Raw genomic sequence first — 19,712 nt, 5'->3', positions numbered from 1 at the left:
CAGACTTAGGGCCTTATTAAGCATTGCACTTTGAGCTACTCAAATGTTGATCAGTGTTAGTGCTACCTTAAGTTTACCTTAAGGCTAAAATCTGCCTCTGACTGTCCCCAACCTACACATATGTAACTTGCCACTACAGAGCTGAGGAGCACGGGCAGTAGTAGCTATAGTTATGAGTTACCACAAGAGCTGGTAAGCCTTCTATCCCTACGTGGAGGTGTATGAGAGATAGGTTGAGGGGCCAGGAACAAGAAGCCAGGAGGTAGAGAGTTAATGGGATGGGGGTGGGCAATGAAATGGGAGATGGAAATGAAATAGGGATGGGGGATGGGAGGTGAAATGAAGCAAGTCAGGCACTGAAGGATACAATAAAAAGAAGTAAACTAAAGAATTATACAGAAAGATGAAATAAATTAAGAGATCTCACGTTTTAATAAACTGGAATTGGGATTGGAGTGTAGAGGTTGCTGGTTGTGCTTTCCAGAGTGGTTGAAAACAGTGAGGGAAGGTGCTTTTGGGGGAGCTCCTGCCCCTGTCCCGGGAAGGAATCCCTATCTCACTGGGACCCGATCTGACCCCGCTACCTCGTTTCCCTGTCCCCACCTGCCTTGGATCCCACTTCTGGACCTGTCCATGCCCTCACACCTGTGTAGCTGGCATGTGCTTTGCAGGCTGTTTGCATGGGGTTGCGCCACTGGGAGTGGGAGGGGAAGTTGGTTTGGTGCTAGGACCTCCCCACTCCCAGGCAGTAGAGTTCGGTGGTGGAAAATGTATCCACACAAAACAGGGCTGGAGGGGAGACACTGCATTCTGGGATGCTGGAGAACTGCACCTTGGGTGGCTCATCTGTGGGGAGTGGCCACACATTAATAAAGTATGAACTGAGTGACATGAATCAGAAAAAACCCATCCCTGGAGTGGTATAACGTTAAGTAGTCTTAAAGTGTGCTTAAAACTAGTTTCAGGTGTGAATATGTGGACAATCCAGGGGTTAAGAGTTCCAGGAGCTGCCTAAAATTAAAGTTTAACAAGTCCCTTAGGTGTTCAGGCCATGCACATGCAGAAATAAAAACCTTAACGTTTGCCAGATACATGAAGTTGAACAGGGGACACTTATTGCACTTGGGAGCCTCCAATGGCAGGTGGCAGCTGAGTGAAGACTTTTTGTTTTACAACTGTAGATGAAATTCCATCTACCATATTTTCTCACAGATGTCACACACCTTTTTTTCTTTAAATTCAGTTACTGGAAATTGGGATGTACATTATAAGCAAAGAAATAAGGCAATAGCAGTCTGAGGGTAAGTGAATGTAATCCTGCAGTACAGTACATGGGGTTCCCTAGCTGCTGGCTTTAAGCAGCTTCTTTCTACTTCGGCATGCTGCAGAAATTGCTAGTCAGTTACTTACTGCTATTTATTGGTATTTTTGTAGAATACATATCTATATCTGTATCTTTTTCATTCTGACTTTCAGAAAGAAAAAAGTACGGATCTTATTCAGGTGGGCTGTATGCATGAAAATATGATAAAACCACTTTAGTAATGGAAGTCCTCTCCTGGATTTAGTGACAAAAACCTAGTTATTTAGTTCTTTTTCATTAAAATTCTAAAAGTAACAATTTCCTAATAAAATGTATAATAATCTAATGATTAATACTTGCCTATCCACATAACAGCTGCAAAAAGCAAAACAAAATTAATGTGCAGGAAACTAGAAAATACATTTCTAATGGGTCTATTGTTTTGAAATGAAAGATGTTTTTACTGAAGTAAACTGTTTTTTAGTACACTAAGTAAAATTACTCAAGATTGCATTATCTGTATTACAAACATTTTCCTGGTTTTAAGTATTGATATGTACTTATCTAAAAAAATAAAAAGTGAACCAGCTCTAAACATGCAAGTACACACCTATGTTTATGCTACTTTCACAGGTTCTCTATCAAACACATCAGAAAACACTGAAAGGCAAATACCTTCATTATAGGATTGCTTCATAATTCATTAAATTCAATAGAAAGACTCTTGAGTGAGGAGCGGCTGCATAGGTGCTGGGTTTGGCTCAGGACAGCAGAGGCAGCATGCAGGCTGCCTTCCAGTGCCTGCTCTCTGCCCATGCCATGCCCCTCTGCCCCCACGCTTCCTCCAGATATTCCCCACTGGCAAAGGGAAGAGACTGGAAGGAAGAACCCGAGTGCAACCACCACTGTCCTAGGCTGAGCCAGATTCTCCACCCAGCTGCACCCTGCAGTCAGAGCAGACAGGCAGGAATAGCTTTTGGTCTCCCCCTGTGCCTTCATCAGACAGAAATGGTGGCAGTAGGGACAAGTTACTCTTTTCAGTGCCTACTCTTGGCCAATAAGAGATACAGAGAGGAGGGGGGCAGCAAGGTGCAGGAAGATAAAACCTGATTGCTGCTGCTATCCTCTGCTGAACCTGGTACCCCATGTCATCACAGCCACAGTTAGAACAAGCACCTGGCTCAGCTGGGAACAGTGGCAGCGACAGAAGGGGGTGCAACAGCACTGCTGCACCCCTTCTGGATCCACTGCTGTACAGAGTTAATTGGGAGTATCTCTATGTGTTACTGCCCTGCCACATGTAACTATACCCCAATATGACTCAAAATACACAGGCAGATTATTGGGAGGAAGAGCATAAAACCAATTGGCTCCTCCTTCCTCTGGATAGCCAGTGGGAGGATGATACCTCCTGTAAGTGGAGTGACCTCCACTATGTCCCAGAGTGGAAATTTTCACCATTTTTTCAGACTCTTTCTTATCTGCAGTCCAAGTCTCACATGGAGTGTGATGAGTGATAGAGCTTTTTAGATGGAATTTAGCTAAGCCTTGATCATGATCTTTTTGTGTTCAGTATGTGTGACAAATCATACTATCAAGTTTCATAGAATTAATGTTTTTGGAGAACAAATTCTGTAGTTTTATGCATATTCACTTCTGACAAACAAATGTTAAATTTAGACATACAAGTATATAAGCTAGAAAGCCTTAGGCATTCATTCATTCAGGGAACAGAAATTACACCGTGTAACTAGCTTAACAAATAACACAGCACCTGACCAAATTAGCTCAAACACTATATATGCAATGCTGAATACTGCCCATGACCATGTCATAGCCTTATAAATATTTATATTTGAAGTTGAATACTTCGAAAATGCAGAAATCATCAGCTTGTGCATGCAACTTTAGTAGAAAAAGACATTATGTTTTCACATGTATTCATTGTGAATTATTTCTTAGAAACACTTCTTAATATAGATATATCATGAGACCAACATGTAACACAAATCTCTTTAGTGTAAAAGTGGGAGCTTACCTTATGCTGTGAGGGGAAGGCAAATTTAAACGTAGGTATCTGCATAAAGAAAAAGAGAAAATCTCATCACTTAAATTAAATGGGACAATGTCTAAAATAGGAAGACAATGGGTTAGAAAACCTAATAGGTTTTCTCCTCATAGCTAATTTACATAAATCTATTATTCTAATCGAAAAATAAAAGGCTATGCACACCATTAATAATCTTTGTGCCATTTAGTCCCCAAACAGTTTGGGGCCATATGCTCCCACAGCTGGCATACCAGAAGTTTAACTTACTGCAAAACCTGCCACTCTAAACATTGCTGTACCATGTGTATATCAGGTTATTTCCTGTAGTGATAGGAGATAGATGGCTAATTTGTGTATTATATATTAATCATAGTAGTAAAAATTGTTTCAAAATACTAGGTCGTATACTGATGTTGTTCAGTGCAACATCATGAAAATCTTAATTGCTTCCAGATGTTTTTAGATCAGGGCAGACAAAATACAGTCCATGGGCCAGATCTGGCCCACCAGGCAATTTCATTCAGCCCACAGGGCTTCTCCGTGAGCCCTCTGTAAACCCTGGTCCTTGGTGCCCCTTTGCAAGCCAGCACCTCCATGCAGGAGGTACAGTTCTGGTTGCTAAATACCAACCTCAATCCCTCCCCTCAACAGCCTGGCCTCATCTGACCCAGCCCCAAGCCAAGGGGTGCTGGAGACAAGAAGCCTCTGCCTGCCAGAGGCTTTTCCTGGTCACTCCGAGGCTGTTCCCAGCCTCCCTGCCTGAAAAAGAACAGAAATGCAGGAAAGAGCCCCATTGGGTTGAGACCAGGGACTCCTGCTGGAGGAAAGGAGCAGGAGTGTGGGGAGCTGTGTGCTATGGGACTGGGCTGGCCCTAGATGCTACAGGAACATAGGAGGCCAGGTGGGACTGACTCCACACGCTGCTACCACGTGCAGCCGGAGACTGGGGTGGGAGTGTGGGAGCTGCGGTTATGGGGCTGGGTGGGGCTGGTCTCACACACTGCCGCCACCTGTGGCCAGGGACTGGAGTGAGAGCATAAGAGCTGTGTACTTTGGGGGCCAGGTGGGGCTGGTCCTGGTCTCCGCCACCATGAGTGGCCAGGGACTGGGCAGGAGCACTATTGGGCTGGGGGGAGCTGGCCCCACTCATTGCCACTACATGCAGCTTAGGGACTTGCACACTCTGGGGACTCGGAGATTCCATTAACTAGATCTAATCAAGTTGTACTTATAACAAACAGCCAATTGACACTGAATTTGACTTCTAATAAAGGCTGGTTTTACACTTTATTACAAAGAAATCAGAAAATGGCAGACCAACTACATTTGGTTTTATTGGGATGATGCATCCTTGTTGTGTAAGTACATTCCACATTAAGAGGCAGTTAAAAAGTGGTCACAGTTGCAATGCAGATTATGCTGGTTGAAACTAAGAATTGTCAATTTCTTAGTTGTTATATATGATTGGTGTCTTGAACCCAACTACCACCTGTTAAGTAGTCTGAAAAATCCTTCTTCAAGTTTTTTTCATAAAACATTTAGTTATTTATGGATAGGTGCATGCATAAACCAGGGGTGGCCGACCAGTGGCACAGGCGCCACAAGTGGCACAGGCAGCTTCTAGGAATGGGACAGGCAGAACAGCAGCAAATGGGGCAGAGAGCAAAGCAGCTAATGGAACTGGGAATACAGGGCAGGCAGCAGAAGGCAGAGGAGCAGACTAGGCAGGGAGCACAGAACCACAGAACAGAAAAATCTGCACAGGGAGAGCAGAACACAGAACAGAAAAATCAGGCAAGGAAATGAGATCAAAGTGGCACTTGGAGATGGTGCAGGACTAATTTGTGACATGTCTGCCAAAATGGTTAGTATAAATCCATTAGTATAAATCCAACCCTAGTCTGTGCTTTTAGTAACATTGATGAGCTGAGCTCAAATTAGTGACATATAGAGGAGGACTTTCCATGTCAGCCATGTGCTTACTGAACTGATTCATACAGAGAGTGGCAGGGTTTGGTCCTTGGACCTGTGTTCTTTGGTGTCTTCATCGGTGACTTGGATGCGGGTGTGGAGTGTGCTCTGTCTGGGTTTGCGGATGATACTACATTGTGGGGTGAAGTGCACACTCCAGAGTGTAGGGAACGCTTGCAGGCAGACCTGGACAGGTTAGAAAAGTGGGCAGTCCACAATAGGATGCAGTACAAGGACAAGTGAAGAGTGCTGTACCTACGGTGCAAAAATATCCCGCACATCTACTGGCTGGTAAGTGACTCTCTCAGCAAAATTTGGAACAGGCTTTCATGGGCAGTGGTGCTCTCCCTTGCCTTGGGGGTCTTTAAGAGAAGGCTGGACAGGCATCTGATCCCAGCGCTCTTTCCTGCCTAGGCAGGGGGTCGGACTCGGAGATCTGTTGAGGTCCCTTCCGAGCCTAGCATCTATGAACCTATGAACCTATGTACAATAAGCAAAATTCTCTTCTCAGTTGAAACCTCCCATTGAAATCAATCAGGTTGCATGACTGTTGCTGAGAAAAGATACAAGCCAATTTCCTATTACCAGGGGACCAGTTGTCCTGTTTGCTTCAGAAAATACAAACAAACGTGGATTTTCTCTTTAACAGAGAAAACCATGGATTTTCAAAGGTGAAAAATGCAGGAAACTGACAGTTTCTTTGCAGGCTAGATGAGTTCCAGCCCCCAAGGTGATGCTTAGGGCTATGGGAAGCAGGAGGAGGGTGATTGGAGGCAGGGGGCACCACATGCACATGCACATGGCAGCCAGGTAGCAGTAGAAAGCAGTTCCCACATCTCCCTCCAGGTAAGCCTACGGAGGTGGGGGGCACAGGCCACATGGCAGGGAGGCACATGCCCCCTGAGATTTGTGCCCACAGTGAGGTGTTGGGCTGCATCCAGGCCAGACAAGCTCTGGGCAGGAGCTGCTTCCACAGCCGTTGCCTCCAAGAACAGGCACCCCCTTGCCTGCCGGGCAGCAGCGAGGGCCACAACTCCACGCTGCTGCTGCTACCTCCATGCCTCGCCATGGCAGTGCGGCACTCCCTCCTATGTTGGGTCCCATCTGCTGGGCCATGGAGGTGGCTCCTCCAGAGCTAGTCCAGCCCCACTGCAGCCTGTGACAGGGGCAACTTCCAGGCCCTATGTTAGCTCTGGCCCACCTGTGTCTCTGAGCAAACAACCCACCTTGCTCACCTGCCAGACCTCGTTGTTAAATAATTAGGATGTTAAATAGGAGGGAGGCTGCCCTTTGAGTGCCCCAGTTGTAATGGGGCAATGTTTACATGCACCAATCACCCCTTACATATCCCATGCCTCGCAGATGTTATGCTGTTATAAAAAACCATTCCGGCTCACAATCAGGCTGAATCCAGACCTTTGTAAGGTTTGTAGCATACCGCCTCCCTCTCACAGGGACCTTTTTCACTCAGCCCTCTAGGCCACATACACACTGCCCTACTTCCATGGAGATCATTAGGTTTGTCCTCTTACTCCTCAAGCAGCCCTAGCCCAGCTTATTGGGCTGCTCACTAGGTCCTCATCTGAGTGGCGACTGCCTGATTCACCTAACTCTGGGCTAACTCTGCCCTGACCCCTCACCAGGCCTCTATGCCCCTTTCTGGGCCAACACTCTGCCCCTTCCTTTGAGGCCTAGAGTCAAATGCCCCTTGACCTCAGCTGTCTACTCAGAAGCTTAGCTAGCCCTACAACTCCACCCTTTCCCTCACAGGGTTCAGGGTTCCCTTCCTTACAGGCTCAGGTGCTTCCTAAAGTGTGCCTGGCCCAACTCACCAGGGTCATCCACCCCTATAGGCTCAGGTTCTTCAAGAAGCTTACTTGGCTTAACTGCCATCACACTCAACTCACCGGATGGTGGGGGCTGGGGTTTAGGCACCCCAACCTGCCTTACACTGGTGACGTTCTTGGTCCTGGTATTTATGTGGGGGCTGCCATGCCACCGGCAATCCTACCAGGCCTCCCTATCCTAGCAGGGTACAGTTTTAGGTCTTGCCCTGGACCAGGAGTCTCCAAACCATCCTCATAACTCCTGCCCTTACCTCCCAGTATTCCTGGAGTAACTCAGCCTGACATTCCCTATTTGGCTCCTCCACCCAGACCGCTGCCTTTCTGACCTATGTTTGAAAATGGCCACTGCAATCAGTCACCTGGCACCTGCCTGCTCCAGCCCTTAAAATGATGGAGCACTAAATCTCCTCCGTCACACAGGCCTACATCCCACTGTGACTGCAGAAATCTCAGAGGGCACATACCTCCCCACTGCGTCTTCTGTGCCCCCCCCACCTTCCCTACACACTCACTCCCTATGTCACACACTGGGGGGCTGGGAGTGGGGGGCGGCAGGTTGGAAGTAAGGGGTGCTGGCAAGGCTGGGGGACTGTGGGTGGGGAGTCAGGAGCAGTGGAATGGCCAGGGGGCTGCAGGTTTGGAATGAGGGGCACCAGCAGCAGAGCCAGGAGGATGTGGGTCAGGAGCGAGGGGCAATAGCATGGGCAAGAGCAGGGCACCAGCATATAAGGGCTGCGCACCATGACAAAACAGTAGGACAGTCACAGTTGAACCCACGTCCTGATGAGCAAAGGGGACAGGGAAGCTCTGATTTTCCATGATTAAAAATGAAAATCAAATGCTAAAATGTACAGGAAACCCTCACTATTCGCAGGTTTGGCATTCGCAGTTTCAAATATTCGCACGTGCAGAACCCGCATTTTAAATACACTTTCTACACTTACAGGAGCTCCTCAGGAGCTCCATGCTTGCTGCCACTGCACTCCCGCCACCACCGCCACGCTCCTGCTGTTGCCGCTGGAGATGTGCCCCACTCCCAACTGCTGGGGGCACTGTATTCATGAACCCAGACTGCGTTCATCAATGCAGTGCCTTATTCGCAGATTTTGCCATTCACAGGGGATTCAAGAATGTATCCCCCACAAATGGCGAGGGTCACCTGTATAGGTGTTTAGAATTTTGTTTTATTTTAGCAACTGAGGCACTGGTAGGCTTCCAAATTGCTTTAAAATTGTAAATACATCAGTAAAACTTTGCAATTAATTGATACCTATATATAGAGTTGTGTTTCATTTTAAAAACTGCAGAAAAATGTGGATTTGGGGTTTTAAGGTCAGAGAACGTGCATTTTTATCAGAGAATGTGTGATTTTTAAACAGATAAAACCAAGATGCCTGCTTATTATCCAATCTGAAAGTAAGGATATTGTACTGGTAGGCCTAAACAATGCATGCCTTTTATTGTGCAAAAGTCATAAAATACGTGAAATTTATATGCACTATCTAATTGTATACCTTAAAAAAAACAAACTGTGTAATTGATCTCCTATTTTACATAATTCTTTTGTGAAAAGAAGAGGCAACAATTAAGGTCTAAGACCAAAGTTAAGGCCTTGGTAAATTTATTGAAGTCCTAACCAACTGAAAAACAAACTAGTCTACCTGCTCCTATTTCACAATGCAGCCCCATGTGGAGATAGTTGATCTAGTCTAGGTACCAGAAGCAGTACAACCATGTTACCCTGGTGCTCTGTCCAGGCTTATTATCCTTACTTGTAAGCTAATTAGCTCTGGTAGAGCATTATGATACTGTAGCTATACTGCTTCTGGCACCTGGACTAAGCTTAGCACATTACTTGGAAGATCTTAAAAGAATAGCTTAATAGGAAATTGTTAAAAGTGTTCATTAGGTACCAGCTATTTTCTTTTGTACCCAGTACAATAACAAACACACAGCAGTGGTTAAATTTTTCCCAGTATTTACATTGGCTTAACAACTTCCAATATACAAGAAAACAAACAAGAAGTCCATCTAGTTTCAAAAGTACCTGACCTGACAGGCATCTCCTATTGGCAAAGTACTCCAACACTGTAACAGTTACTGCTATTTGGGAAGCAACTGTTATAGCAGAAAACAATTTTCAAAGCAGGTGTTTTGTGTAATGCAAATTAAAAATAAGTTAATTTTGTAGATGACTTTGATATTTTAACATTTTTATTTTATTCACATTCATAGTGAAAACCAAACATTTCTTCAGGGAACTGATCTCTCTGGGGAAGCCAGTTATCGGTCACAACTTTGGGGCAGTCTACCTGGCAGCTGCCTTGGCAGCCACAAAACCCTGGAAGCCTAGAAAATATCAGTAATGTAACTAGGGCAGGGTGCTAGCCCTGGACACTAAGATAGAGGGGGTGCCAGTAGCATACTGAAGCATTCAGCACTCCCTTAATCCCACTCTCTAGCACTCAGCAAGTTTCCTCTGCTCAACAACATCTCTGCTCAGAGCACCAAAATTACTAGTTACACCTAGTAATGTAGTGAGTGTAGCACCACCAAGCCTATAAGTATGATGCTGGTTTTTTCTCCCAAGAAAAAGTACCCTGCACTTCTCTACATTGAATGCCATCAGGTTTTGGTCCTCCCGCTTTGCAAGTGTGTCCAGGTCAGCTTGTATGCCCAACCTGTCCTCCAGCATGACTGCCTTCTCCCATAGTTTAGTGTTGTCCATGAACTTTGCCAGTCTGCATCTGATGCCTGAATCCAGATAATTAATGAAGATATTGAAGAGTATCAGCCTGAGCACTGAGCACTGGTAACCTTGTGCCATGTTGATTGTTCCCATTGACTAGTACACTTTGGGTCCGACCCCAGAGCCAGTTGCCCAGCCATCAGACCATGAGACAGTTGAAGCCACAAGTTCCCCAGCTTGGTCGTGAGGACATCATGGAAGACCAAGTCAAAGACCTTCTTGAAACACAGATAAATGATATCAACCTTGTCTCCCTTGTCCAGGCAATGCATCACCTGATCATAGAAAGAGATGAGGTTGGTCAAGCAAGACCTTCCAGTAATAAAACCATGTTGACTGGCATTCAACAGGTTGCCTTCCATTAGCCTGTTGCAGATGGATCCCTTGATAATTTTCTCCAAGATCTTTCCAAAGATGGACATCAGACTGATAGGTCTGTAATTCCCTGGATCTTTCTTCCTCCCTTTCTTGAAGATTAGGACCATGTTGGATCTTTTCCAGTCTTCCCGTACATCACCCAAGTGCCACGAGCTTTCAAGTATCTTGGTCATAGGGCATGCTATGATGTCCACCAGTTCTTAAGACTCATAGATGTAATCCGTCCAGGACAGCAGATTTCTGGATGTCAAGCATCTCAAGATGTTCTCTCGCTTGATGTATGTCAATTGTGGACACATCTCCCGAGCTCTGGATGCTTTGTATCCTGTCTGACAGCATGACCCCCTTGGGTGGATAGAAATCTGACACAAAGCAATCTTTCAGGAGATTGGCCTTTTCTTGGGTGTCAGATGTCAGCTGCTCCATCTGATCTTACGGGGGTGGGGGGGAGTTGCTTTTGTTCTTCCTCTCACTTTCCACGTATCTGAAGAACGACTTTTTGTTATCCTTGATTCCAGTGGCTAGCCCGAGTTCAGTTACTGCTTCAGTTTTTCTGGACCACCCCATACAGGTATGGGCTAGTGCTAAGTAGTCCTCCTTGGTTATGATTCCAGTTTTCCATCTGATGTAGGCGTCTCTTTTAAGTTTCAGGAGACACAAACATTCCCTGTTGAGCCAAGTGGGCTTCCCTGCCTTCCAACTGCATTTCCTGTGGGACAGGATGGACTACCCTTGCACTTTGAGAATTGAGTAATTTAGGAGGAACCATTCCTCATGGACTTCCCAGGGGGCCATGGTCTTTTAGTGCCTGACTGACCAGTTTCCTGAGTTTGTGAAAGTCAGACTTCCCAAAGTTAAGGATTTCTGTTTTACTGAGGAATTTGCTCACCCTGCATTAGACAGAGAAAGTAATCAGATCATGGCAGCTGTCACCAAGCTTGCGCTTGATCCTCAGATCACTCACCAGATCATCTCTTTTGGCCAGAACCAGATCCAGAAGTGCCTCTCCTCTAGTTGGCCTGTAGACCTCTTGCATCAGATACAGGTTGTCAATGCAGATGAGAAAGTTATGTGACCTGTCAGACCTGGCCATGTGCTCTTTCCACAAGATGCCTTGGAGTTTGAAGTCTTCCATGACGATCATACGTCAGGAACATGCGGTTTTGACCAGTTTCCTATCAAGTTCAAAATCCAGTTCTTCTTGGTTAGGAAGTCTGTAAAATAGACTCCTATGAGTAGATCCCCTTCTCCATGTTTCCCCCGTATTTTAACCCAGAGGGTCTCAAGACACCCTCCATAGTTAATGAACTCAGTTTGAAGGGAAGTGTACTGTTCCTTGATGTAGAGAGCTACACCCCAACCCCTCTTCCCAACACGATCTCTCCTGTAGAGGGTATAGCCTTCTACACCTACTGACCAGTCATAGGAGTCCCACCAGGTCTTCATTATTCCTACAAGGTCATAATCTTTATCGGTCAGGAGAAGGGCTAGCTCCTCTTGGTTGTTATCCAAGCTCCTGGCATTTGTGTACAGGCAGTTGAGTCTGCCATGGGAAACCCTAGGTTTCCTTTTGTGATGGGATGTGACCTTTCCTTGGGCTCTCATCAGAGTAGGTTCCCTTGGGCTACCCAAGCTAATGCTACTATGATTGGCATGATCTGGACTAGAACTGTTTGACTGCCCATCCCCCAGTGATCTTAGTTTAAAGCCCTGTCAAGTAGGTCAGCCATACTGGCCGAGAAGAGCTTCTTCCCCATTAGAGTGAGGTGGAGGCTGTCCCTTCCCAATAGTCTGCTACCTCTCTCACTGAAATGCGGAGTGTGGTCAAAGAAGCCAAATCCATCACAATGGTACCACTGTCGGAGTCTTCTGTTCACCTCACCTATGCATCTATGCCTCCAGGGCCCATGACCTGTGACTGGGAGGATTGAGGAAAAAACTACCTCGGCCCCCAGACACTTAAGCCCAGCCCCCAGAGCCCTGTAGTCACACATGACCTGGCCAAGATTGCTCCAAGCTGTATCATTTGTGCTGACATGGATGAGTAGCATGGGATAGTGGTCCAAGGGCCAGATGAGTTTGGGGATCCTTTCAGTCACATCATGGACACGAGCCCCAGGGAGGCAGCAAACCTCAAGAGCTATGGGGTCAGGGCAACGGATTGCACCCTCTGTCCCCTTCAGGAGGGAATCACCCACCACGATTACTCAGCATCTCCTTCTGGGCGCAGTTGTTGCTGGTCCTCCTTCTTCAAATGCTGGGGCTGGGATTTTGGCCAGCTCAGCTAATGCAAGGGTTTTGAAGTGGTTGTGCAGCTCCAGGGGGACAGTCACCCTGGTGCAGTGTCTCTTAAAGCCAGAGATTACCTCCATTCAGGCAAACCTTGGTGGACCTCTTTATCTCCACCAAGGCATTCCAGGCATTCCAGGTGGAGTGCCTGGAAGTAGGTGTCCAGATCTTGCTCTGCATCTCTAATGGGTTGCAGCTGTTGCACCGTTGCCTGGAGTTCCCTAATCTGGCATTCCAGGGCATCCACCATTGAGCATATGCCACAAGGGGAGGTGTCAGTGCTCCCAGACCCAGCTGCCTGCATCTGTGCCAGGCAGCCTCCATAGGAAGCCAGGGGCTCCATCTGAGTAGAGGCTGGGGCCATGGGTCCCACCCAGATGGGGGCAGAAACTGCAGGCTCCATTTGGGTAGAGGCTGGAACCATGGGCTCCATTTGGGTGGAGACCCTGATGGTACCACAGCAGGGGAGTCCAGGTGCAGGGGGGCTACTATTTCCCTTCCCTTCAAGCTCCCTGCCAAGGGCCTCAGCCCCTGCTGTGTGTCCTCCTGCACAAACTCCCATGCTAACTCACACCCCGGGCCTACAGCACGTCTGTTTACAAGGTTCCAGTCACGTGGCTCCCTGGGGGGCTGGGCCAAGTAGGAGCCGGGGGGGCATGACCCTCCTTGGCTCCTCTCAGCTGCCCCATAGCTATGCTACTTCCCTCCCACCATGGGCCCTACCTACCTTCTGGCTGCACTGAGGGTCAGGGTCCGCCTAGGCAGTCTGGGGGTCCAAAGGCTCATGGGGGCACAATGGGTCTCCACCTGTATATCCCACACTGAAGCTGGGGACCAACTGTGCCTTCTGCCATTGGCAGGCCCTTTTAAAGTCTGTGCATGTGCAGTAGGGCCTGTCAACAGTACCATACTACTCTCAGGGCTCGGGACGCTGCATCGCACTCAGGGCTTAGTCTACTGCACCCTAATTGCATTGCATATGTAGACAATGATGCTTTACTACACATTAAACTGGTCTACTGCATAGGATGTGGAGAAGCTTGAAAGGGAGCAGAGGAGAGCCACGTGCATGATCAGAGGTCAGGAAAACAGACCTTATGATGAGAGGGTGAGAGCAATGAGGGATCTTTACCCTGGAAAAGCGCAGGCTCGAGGGTGATCTGGTGGCCACCTATAAGTTTATCAGGGGTGCTCATCAGGATCTGGGGGAATGTCTGTTCACCAGAGCCCCCCAAGGGATGACAAGATCGAATGGTCACAAACTTCACTGTGAACGATTCAGGCTGGACATAAGAAAGAACTTCTTCACTGTCTGTGCCCCCAGGGTTTGGAATAGACTGCCGCCGGAGACAATTCAAGCACCCACTTTGAACACCTTCAAGGCACATTTGGTTCCTTATCTTGCTGGGAGCCTATGATCCCTGCTGATTTCCTGCCCCTGGGACAGGGGGCTGGACTCGATGATCCTCCGGGATCCCTTCCAGTCCAAATGTCTATGAAATCTATGAAATAACGTGCACAAGTAGATGCATCCACTGTGTGTCTAGAAAGGTATTATTGTTTGTATAAACTACTTGTGTGCCAGAATATTCCTTCAGAATTTGCTCCAAGTAAGGACATAAGGTATAGCTGCACAGTCCCAGAAGCAAACCAAGAACTCAGTATTGTAATTCAAAATAGAATTTTTCCTCCTTTTTTTCATGCCTCCAGGAGGCACTAAGGATATATCCATGCTGAAAACTGCAGTATGCTTCAGAAATGTCCAAATCACTTTGCTGCCACAAGTAAAGTCTTTCTGGTACCCAGAGAAATAGGCAAAGGTTAATTTGCCCTTCCAAGAACCAGATAAATTAGTCCATGCTAAATTCTTTGGGTAGAAACAGATATCACCTTTGTGCCAAAGTTTTTATAGTAGTACAAAGGTTAAGCAAACAGCTGTCCATACCCCTTGTCATGCCACAAATGTCAAAAATGTGTGGCTGTGACAAAGGTGGTAATAGTCTGCTGCTTTATTCTGGGAGAATCTGAGACATGCCTCCTTCAGTAAGGAATACATCACCCATTGTCCAACAAGGTAAGTCCCCTTCCTAATGCAGGAGAGTGGACATGTGTTTTGCCCAATGAAGTGGATCAACTCTGGGGGCATATCCCACCATAGCTGAGCTGCTTCTTTTGTCAATGTCTGCTTATTGCCTTTTTTGTTACTGCAGCTAGACCACTTCGATTCCTTCACAATTTTTCATGGAGCAGTTTACTTCTCACTGGGAGCATCCACACGAGATGTTTACTGTGCAGTTGTCTAATTAATTGTTCAATAAATGGCTCAGCATCTACACATGTCCCTCTATTAGGGTGCAAGAGACTAATAAACTCTGTAGCAGGGTAGTGCTTGTAAATACAAGTACTGCCCTGCTATGGAGCTTTTTCATGCACAGCAGCAGCTCATGTGTTAACTGTTGACCAGGCAGACTGGGGCATGAGACTGCTTTAGTGTTGGTGCTGCCTGCTGCCTAGCCCCATGCTGAAGCACTCTCGTGCCTCAGCCAGCCCCTCTGCAGCACACTGAGCCCAGTTGGAGCAGCCCTGGGCTGGCAGGCTGAACCCCCAAGTCCTCTGTCATCCAGGGTTCTTGTTACCCAGCTCAGTGTGCTGCAGTCTGGGCACCAGGACCATCCCTAGGGAATGGCAAATCAGGACAACTGCCCCGAGCCCTGCAGAGCCACGTGCAGCAGCTGCAGCCCCTCCTGCAGAGCCCGCCTGGAGCTGGTGACTTCAACCCCACCTCTTCTGGTCTTCATTGGATCAGGTAAATGAGGTCAGAAGGTCTATATAAGACATGACTGCCAAGGAGGAGGGGCGGCAGCCATGATGAGGACACTGAGAGCAGCTGAACATCTGCAGCTCTCTCTCTCAAAACATATGGACACACTATGAACTGCCTGCCTCCAGAGGAAAGCTCTATCAGCCTCTGGATGATAGTTGTGAGTAAGCTACTTGAGATCTAACTAGATATAGTGCTTGCCGTAACACAGATGTGTGATCAAAGGCCACCATGCCACTGTTTGCTCTAAGAGTTATTCATATTGCTGTATGCTGTATCCTACCCCAAGTCTTCCTTCTGTGCCAAAAAAGGTTCTCCTCCAAGCATAGCATGAGAGACTTACTGGGAGAGGGACTGGGTTATGCCTTGGTGCTTCCTTGGTCTGGCTGACTATGGGAGGCTACTATTTGGGCTTCTGGCTAAAGGAAGCACCCTAAGTTCTTGCAATGGGTCAAGCACCCTTCAGGTCTATAAAGTCGGTGTACCTCAAGAGGCACAGAGCCACTAAGAAACTGAGACTCTTGAGTGGTGGCACGTTACCCCCAGGCTTGCAAGTGTCCTTCAGAAAAAGGGTTGGCCGGACATGAGGCACCCTAGGGAGGCACTCAGAGCCTAGAAGGTGGATGGGTGCAGTGAGGTGGTGTGTCTCAGTGCAGGAGCACCCTCTACTGGCCCACCACACACCTTACTAATGATTCATATTATTAGAGATATCACCATCCATGGCTTGCCAATATTGAGCTCCATATTCCAGAATTAGGTGAGGGACCCTACCCCCAAAATTTACAGCCCCATGTTATAGATGATATGGCTCCATTGGCCAGGACTCTGACACTCTGGAACAAATATGGCATAGTGGGCATTTCTGTGATCTTGTGCAGTTTTCTGTCATACTACTGTCAAAGAAGGCTTTATGATAATTTCTTAAGTTGAAATATGGAAACAATTTTCTTTTATTCAGAGCGAGAAACTAGCCCATTTCTAACTAAAATAAACACAATGATTTTATTTCTGACAATATTTATGCTGACTTTTCAAAACTCACATCACTTTCTTCATTAGTATATTCAATATCTGAACATCAGTAAGGATTTGAATCCTTTACAAGAAGTGAAAGGTAGCAGGTTGATGTGATATTATTCATATAAACATAATAATTGAAAGTTCAGTCTAATCAGTTTTCAGCAATATAGCTATAGGAAAAATTAAATTTTAACCATGAGAAGTACAGTAACAAGTGGGTATATTTTAGAGAAAATGACTTGATTTTGTACCACTCAGCAGTTATGTATTGCCAACCCAATCTAAAAGTTATAACAACAAGTTTCAAAGAAAACATATCATTGTATCAATTCAACTCATTGTTTCAAATTAAATGAAACTAGATGATCTTCTTGTTTGTTTTATTACATAATGGAAGTTATTAAGCCAATGTAAATACTGGGAGGAATTTAACCATTGCTATGTGTGTCTTATTGTACTGGGTACACAGATGATCTTAAATAGCACAAAACTATCTTAAAAGAAAATAGCTGGTACCTAATGAAATTTTAACGATTTCCTATTAAGCTATTCTTTTAAGACCTTCTAAGTAATAAACTACTATTTTTTACAAAGCTAGAGGTAAAGCACAAGACCCTTATTAGCACCAGTGGTATCCCTTGCTTTAGAGGCCAAACTAAGAGTCTTTTGGGGGATTACATACTATTTCCTTATGTACTAGGATTTGATGGTGAACACAAAACTTTGTGTTGGTACAGGTTTCCATGCTATCATAACCTGACACAGAATTGGGCTACAGGAAGAAACCTGGGAAATCACTGTATGGGGTTGGGGTGCCAGGTACTTGAACAAAGATATTTCAGCACTTTTTCCAGAGTTTTCCCTTCTGTGCCACATAGATTCCATGCCAAATTGATTCCTTATCACAATGTTAAGTATGGTCAGTGTCAATACTTGCCAACTAAAATGTCTTATCTCTTTTAAAACAGTGAAGACTAGACCATAGTGGGTGAATTTACATGTGCTGTTAATGTGATGCAATAAACTCCAGTGCAGTCAGCCTACCAGCCAGGAGCTTCTCTACCCTGACTCAATGTGCTACAGAGAGGTGGCTGAGGCATAAGAGTGCTACAGTGTGGGCTAGTCAGCAGGCACCACCTGCACTGTAGCACCCTCATGCCCCAGTCAGACCTGGTCACTGTCTACATGTGCATTGTGGTGGAGTAAATAACTCTGCCATAGAATAGTACTTGTGTCAGGCAGTACTATCCTACGGCAGAGTTAATTAGTTTTCTCTGGCCTAATAACCCCTCAAGTGTAGACAGTGATGCTGAGCTAATTAGTAAACTGCAGTAAAGCACACATGTAGATGCCCCCATTAAGTGATCATTTTGATTTGTTAAATGGATACATCTATTATTTGACTTGTTCATTTTAATTCCCTGACTTTTTATCCCATGTGGTACAGCCTTTAATTCTAATATTATTAAGATAATGGCCAGGAAAGAAATCTTTCTGAAAACAGAGCTCGAGAGTCTCAAGCCCCTGAGAGATTTTTTTTGTACTGTTGTGGCATCATGTCTCATTCAGGGAAGGGCTGAACACACCCTACATACTTCCTCTCCACCTGTGTCTTCATTCCTCAAACTCAGATGTTCACTGGTGAGGATGCTTCGGAACATCCCTTTGGGGCTATTCTTGAGATCTTGGTCTCTATTTATGTTATTGGGAAAACAACCTCAAAGCATCCTTACCAGCATACTTCTGGGTTATATGTGTGACTGAGGGCATAAGTGGTAAGTGGGCAGGGAGTACAGGGGGGTTTCCTGGCTAGGACATGCCGCCACAACAGTATAGGTAAGCCTTGACTATACATTTTGGTTCAGTCTCTGTAACCACAGGGTTTCTGGAGATATCTTTGTTGTCACAAAGCCCTCTTATGAAGACAGACATTTCATGAAGTCTTTAGTTTCTCATCTGCTCTTCAAGTCTAAAGAAAGTGGTCATTCTGGAGGACAGCGTGCTGTCAAGTAATCTGTCTCACTTTTCTCAAAGGCTGCAGAACATGAGCAACCCATATTGTCATTTCTGGTCTCATTTTGTCGAGTCAGATAGTTAAAAACAAACAATTTTAGACAGTTTATAAAAATAAGGGCACACTGAAATACCACCTCAGAGCCTGATTAAAATATGTGAAAGGAGACTGCAAAAAACAGAAACATGTAGATGCATTGTGGCTGTCTAGGAATTTGAAAAATGCCATCCTAATATATCATGAGAGACAAAGGAGAAATGCAAAGGAAACATGCTGAAACCCCATCAGTAGTTTTCATATGCAACATATGCAAGCAAAGTTGTAAACTGAAAATTAGTCTGATATCTGACAGCACATACTAAATAAATGCCCAGAGAGTCTACCTAAGATCAAGGCACAGTTGGTGCAATACAACTCATAGCGAGGCAATGCCCTGAATCATTCACAACCTAGAAAAGGCAACAGACAAAAGAGAGGGACATATAGAGAAACTGACTTCCCTAGTTGGCATAGAACCCTAGTCTCCTTAGTCCCAGGCCAGCCTCTTATCTACACTCTACATTGCTGCCCCTGCTTCTATATCTGTGGCAATGACTATAAAATATACCAGTTAACTTCCACTCTTTGCTACTTTTTGCAAGACAGCTTGCTCATTTTCCAAGGCTGCTTGTACATGCCATAGGGGTTTACTTCGGTTTAATTCTCCCTAAATTGAAGCAGTGGGTTTTTAAGAACACCACTCCAATTTAGGGAGAATTAAACTGAAGTAAGCCCCTGTGTCGTATACACGAGGGTTGGGCCTAATCCTTACCTGCCTCTCCAGTGGTGGGGTGGGGGGAGGCAGGCAGGAAAGGGTGAGCTGCTGGCAGACCAAGCAGTCCTGAGCTGAGGGGGAGGGGCAGTGCTTTCCTCCGTGGCGGCACCACCCCAGAAGGCACCCTCCTGCAAGCACCTGGCCTCAGGCAGTTCTGGGGGGCACCGCAGTACAGTGGGAAGCACTGGGCCCCCATGCAGCTTAAGCAGGCAGGCAGGCAGGCTCCAGGGAGAGGGAGGAGATAAAAAAAAAAAAAAAAAGGATCAGGCTCGCTGCTTTTTTTTTTTCCTTCCATGGAACCTGCCTGAATAGGCTGCCATCAGGCTGCCTGCACAGGCTGCCTACACAGACCCTGAGCTGCATGGGGCCTGGTGCTTCCCTCCACTGCTGTAAGGTAGCAAACTAGAACACTTTAGAGGTGTTGTATTTTGCTATGTCCCAAAGTCATTTAAG

General features: G+C 46.1%; 1 long non-coding RNA gene across 1 annotated transcript in view; it reads right to left on the bottom strand.

Annotated features, from left to right (window-relative positions):
• Positions 1 to 19,712, bottom strand: part of LOC149870394 (uncharacterized) — a 123,413-nt gene that overhangs the window by 23,863 nt on the left and 79,838 nt on the right. Inside the window, exon 3 of the long non-coding RNA XR_016440439.1 lies at positions 3,342 to 3,380. This is a non-coding gene — a long non-coding RNA (uncharacterized LOC149870394). The remainder of the gene's footprint in view (positions 1 to 3,341; positions 3,381 to 19,712) is intronic.

This window comes from Crocodylus siamensis, chromosome 2 (assembly GCF_052110815.1).
Source record: "Crocodylus siamensis isolate JL-2025a chromosome 2, ASM5211081v1, whole genome shotgun sequence".
In the NCBI taxonomy this organism is placed as follows: Eukaryota; Metazoa; Chordata; order Crocodylia; family Crocodylidae; genus Crocodylus; species Crocodylus siamensis.
Note: the sequence above shows the minus strand (reverse complement) of the source record. Positions and strands in the feature narration are given on the sequence as shown.